The sequence below is a fragment of the Coffea arabica genome, chromosome 11e (genome assembly GCF_036785885.1).
Source record: "Coffea arabica cultivar ET-39 chromosome 11e, Coffea Arabica ET-39 HiFi, whole genome shotgun sequence".
NCBI lineage: Eukaryota > Viridiplantae > Streptophyta > Magnoliopsida > Gentianales > Rubiaceae > Coffea > Coffea arabica.
The window spans coordinates 41961202-41966247 of record NC_092331.1 but is presented as its reverse complement, the minus strand read 5'-3'; the positions used below and the strand labels follow the sequence as shown (position 1 = coordinate 41966247).

The 5046-nt window shown below is 35.5% G+C and overlaps 1 long non-coding RNA gene across 3 annotated transcripts; it reads left to right on the top strand.

Moving 5' to 3' along the window:
• The first annotated feature begins 406 nt into the window (after positions 1-406).
• Positions 407-4211, top strand: LOC140021047 (uncharacterized). Of its 3 annotated transcripts, none has more exons than XR_011825027.1 (6): positions 407-608; positions 866-1132; positions 1221-1310; positions 1678-1747; positions 3121-3186; positions 3833-4211. It is a non-coding gene; the product is annotated as an uncharacterized lncRNA (long non-coding RNA). The 3 variants fall into 3 exon arrangements; XR_011825028.1 differs by having other exon boundaries at positions 407-692; XR_011825026.1 differs by lacking the exons at positions 407-608; positions 866-1132 and having other exon boundaries at positions 1139-1310.
• Positions 4212-5046: the final 835 nt, after the last annotated feature.

Here is a 5046-nt window from a genome sequence, read left to right as displayed (position 1 = left end):
AACGAATACATATTTTTCTTACAAATCAATACGTATACTATAGTTTCGTGCAAGTTTACATTCATGATTCTTCAATATAAAACATCTAAAAAAATATAGTACTATTAGACAAAACTAACAAAATTTTCTAGAAACTAATAGAAAGTTCTTAACACATAATTAAGATTTTTCTTTTTTCATGTTTAAAAATAATGAATTATTTCTTAAAATAATATGAAAGTAGATTGCCGATTTAGTATACTTAATTAAAATGTTTAATTTAATACAAAGAAAATAACCTTTCTTTGAGAATCTAAATAAAAAGATAAAACTAAAAATTGGATCAAATTTTTCGATCAAAATGAAAAAGAAACAGCGGGAATTGAAAATTGGTGGAGGCATTCTTTAAAAAGCAAATTTCAAAATGAAAGAGTACAAGTCTACCACTTTTGGGCTAAGTCTGATACACTTCTAATTCTCACATTTTCACTCGCTGGCCTTCTCACTGTCTCTCTCGGTCTCTCTCTCACTTCGACCCCTCTCAATTTCTTTCTCACTAATGCTCGAGCATTCCTCCTTATTGGGCTACTGATTTTGATATGTTTCCTCAGAGCATGTGCTGTAAAAAGGCAAGTTTCTCTCTTCTTGCTTAGTAATCAATTTCCCCCAATTTTTATTGACCCGATTTTGTGTTCCCAACATTCAATTTTTGGGTAAATTCTCTTCTTCTCTATCATTTGTCTAGTTTCCCCAAAGTTTCTTACCCTAATTAGCAATCACCATCATTTGCAATCACCTTTTCTACCCTACTTAGATGATCAATTGTTTCAATTTCTCCCCAAATTTTATTGCCCTAATTTTTTAAAAAAAAAAATTTTCTGCCCAGGACAAGGAGGGCATCCCCGGGACCAGCAGCACCTCATCTTCACTGGCAAGCAGCTCGAGGACAGCCGCACCCTAGTCGACTGCAACATCCAGAAGGAGTCAGCCCTCCACCTTGTCCTCCACCTCGACGGTGGCGCCAAGAAGCGCAAGAAGAACACCTGCACCAAGCCGGCGGTGACTGAGGGAAATTCCCCCCCTCTTTTTTATAAACTTTATTGTTACTAGTCTAATTGAACATTAGCAGCATGTTCTTATTTTGAAGATTTGGGTATGTTACTGCAAATCGTTGAGTTATTGAACCATTTGCATCATGAGCTGTGCCTCGTTAACTTGCTTATTTGTGAGTTGTGTTATAGAGGTTTCTGTGGGAAGCTTGTCGAGACACTACTTTAATCATCTTGATGGTAGCTGCGGCTGCTTCTTTGGCCCTTGGGATAAAGACAGAGGTAAGCTTAATTTTTGAGTTTGCTCTAATTATTATTATTATTATTTTAATTTTAAGGATAAGTTCACTCTTAATACTTATTTTGAATTGAGAATTGTAAGCCCTATAAAGTTTTTTCTGTTTAATAATTTTGTTGTACTACTATATGTTTGAGATCATGATTTTGTTAGTTGTATGAATTTTAAATCTTGTCTTTTGATTTTCTGACAAGAATGGTATCTGTCCCTATCAAATTCTTATAGATTAAAGTATTTTTTAATATACTTGTGATTTACTAGCTAATCTGAGTGGAAAATGGAAAATGCTGACATGTTTTGATTGGTTAATTTTGATTTGGTCTTGCCATAGTCTAATATGTTGTTTTCCAGGGTATAAAAGAAGGATGGTATGATGGTGGAAGTATTGCGTTGGCTGTCTTTATCGTCATTGTTGTAACAGGTATTATGACAAGTTTAGCAAAGAAAGTTGGTACAATGTGTGGTTAATTAATGACCAGAAATGCAGTTAATTTCGATTCTGTGGAGAACTGAATGAAATGTATTACATCCCCCCCTGTTGGAAGTGCTCTATCTTTGTGTAAATGTGCGCACTCACAAATCGACTCTCATTTCCTTTGTTTCCATTTATTTATTTTTTTAGAAACCTGGACAAGTTGCTCCAAATCATTGCATTTGTACTTTGCCTTAAAAGCTGTATATTAGCTATGGATGTAGTCCTGCAAGTTAAGATACTGTAGACTTTTTTTTTCTGCTAACTTATAAATTCATTCTAGAACACAAACCTCTAAGGTTGCATCTCAAGTCTAAGGTGTTGCATCTAGTGACTGAGAAATCTGGTGATAGAGTTCTAAGGCTGCATCTCAAGTCTACTTAAGGACTTGTACTAGTATCATTTTGGAAGAGCTTGGTAAGAGGACCAAAACTCATCAATTAGTTTTGATGTGAAAAAAGATCTTCCTCCGTAAAAATTCATGAACTAGGAATGTTATTAGAACAGCATGGACAGCTTCTTGTGGTATGTTTTGAGAGTCCATGATTCTCCAGAATATACTTGTTAGCCTTACTTGTGCTGAATTTCACATGTTTCACTATTTTTTAAGGGCAAAGGTGCTTTGGCCAAAATGTTTTGCTTGCAAATGTGTTGACCACATTTACTTCTCTGCCTAGTATGTTCCTTTTGTTAAGTTTACAAGGGAGAGGTCAATCCTCTTAAACAGAAACAAAACATAGGGTCGCAGCCCCTAAAATATTTGCACCACGCAATTCACTAAGTTCCTGTGGCGGTTCTGTTAGAATCTGCATCCCAGATTCTTTGTTGACACTACTTTTAGCTAGCTAGTCTACACACTTACTTCTTTCTCCAAACATGTTGTAGCCAGGATTCCCGATCCCTGCTTAAAACATTCCTGATCTGACATATTAGATTGTATAGTGGTGAGTCCTGTCCTGCTCCTTGTATTAGTTCGAAAGCTGCCTTGCAATTCGTGTCCAGAATCACTCTTCTTTCTCCAGAGTTCCAAGCCATTTTTATCCGTTTGAGTACTCCCCACAGCTCTGCTAAGTGCTATCATATTATCTATTAGCCCAATATTCACTATAAAACCTGTTTTCCATCTCCCCCAGCTATCTATATGTCCCTTTTCAAATTAATATGGCTTTGCCTCTTCTACTTGGAATAATGCTAAATTGAGAAGTGTACATCTTGCCACAGTTAATTGCTAATTATTGATAGTTTCACGTCTTACATGGTAGTTTGTTCTCCATATAGCATTATTTTATACTGTATAATCACAAACTTTTTGCTGGATGTAGGTTGGATTTTCTGTTAACGGAGTAATAATACTAACTTTTATGTGGGTTTTGAAGGCATTCCTTGAGGTAATACCTTTTCTTTTCACATGAATGGTTCCCATTTTTGGTGCCATTCTTGAAGTAAATTTCACTGTGAATGTTTTGCAATGTCCCGCCACTTGCCTAACTCACTAGTTTGATTGGAATACAATATTAAGGGGTGCTGGTTTTCTATGGAATTAATACACCATGACAAACAGCAAAAGTAATTTCAGAGATCTAGAACAAGAAAGTTGTTATTTGCTTTTAAATGGCAAAGAAACATTCTAGTTATGTTGGTACACATTGCTCCTACTTGACACCTTATATCATGATCGACATTACTTTGGTTATCATACTTGACACCTTGTATCCTCTGTGGTGCATTAGTTTGGATTGTTTTGGTTTAGTTTAGTTTAGTTTATTTGAATGTTTTAGCTAAGCAAGTGAACTGAAGTTGCTTTTCCTTTAGTGTTGTGCTTATCGTCTTATCAACTGGTTATATTGTTCATAGCAGTACTTATATCAGTACTTGTTATAGTAGTGCTTGTTGCCTTATCAACTTGTTATATTATTCCTTTGAGGCTGAAGTTTAATAGCAGTACTTATTTCTTGAGCTAATTTGGTGCATTAGTTTGGGGCTGATTTTGATTTTCTTTGGGGCTGATTTTGATTTTGATTTTGAATGTCTTAGGACGATGGAAGGTAACTTTGGTCCGGATCTTCTTGGCTTTCTTCTTAAAAGTTGTCCCAGATTTGACAAATTTGGCAACCTTGGCTGCCTGAGCCTTTGCATCAAGTTTTTTTGTGGTGTCAGCTTTAGGAGCCATTGCTGAAAACTGCCTTACAAATCTTTTACTTGAGGGGAGGAGCGGAGTGTTGAGGGGAGGAGCTGAGTGTTGCTGAAGCGGCTCTGTGTTGAAATTTGGGACTTGGATTTGTTTTGTAAAGCTACCTCGAGTTATATGTGAAATTTAGGCCAAATACCACTTATCAAACTATCTATAGGGTGTTGTTGAACTTCATTATGATATTTGAATGCTTATATGATATTTTGACATTTCGTAATGCAATGGATGCATTCATTTGCTAATTATAAATCATTGTCATTTTTTTCCATTTATAGATATAATTGTTGTAGGAAAATTTTCAATTTTCATGGTGATAAAGAGTTATCATTGAATCAGAATTTTCCATTAATAACAATCTGCGGTCATAAAATTAAAAAGTGTTTAGTGACAACAAAAGTCGTCAGTAATTAGTCTATACCAATGACAATTACATATCACTTTTAGTGACGACATTTATTTGTACATCATTGACAAGATACTATGTCATCACTAAAATTACAATAATTATTGACGACATCAGTTGTCACAAAAGAGTTCCATTCACTGACGACTTTTATTGTCGTCACTATATACTTTTACCGACGGGCCTTCAGTGACGACTCTGTGACAACTAGAAAGTTGTCAATAAAAGTTATCAGTGACGACTTTTTATTTTTTTGTGACAAAAATGGCTTGTCACTGAAGACCAAATTTCTTGTAGTGAGTGATGCTATAATTGAATTGTGCTATGTGAATTGATATTCAAATTGTGTGAAGTGAATTGCTATGTGAACTAAGTGAAGTATTGCCATTGCAAAATGCATTTGTGTTGACTCGACGTCAATCGAAGTAAATCTTATCGACCAATCATATTTTACTCGTGGGGACACCCTTGTCCTCTATCTTTTTGAACCACTTGGTACTTAAGACCTGAATACATATGATTTGGTAATTGTACATGAACACGTTTAACTCGTAAGCTCTGAACGTAAGCATGTACCACACTGATTTGGGTGGGAGGTACCTCTCATACCGTCTCAGTGCTATAATCGATTCCCTGAGTGATAGTATGTACCAC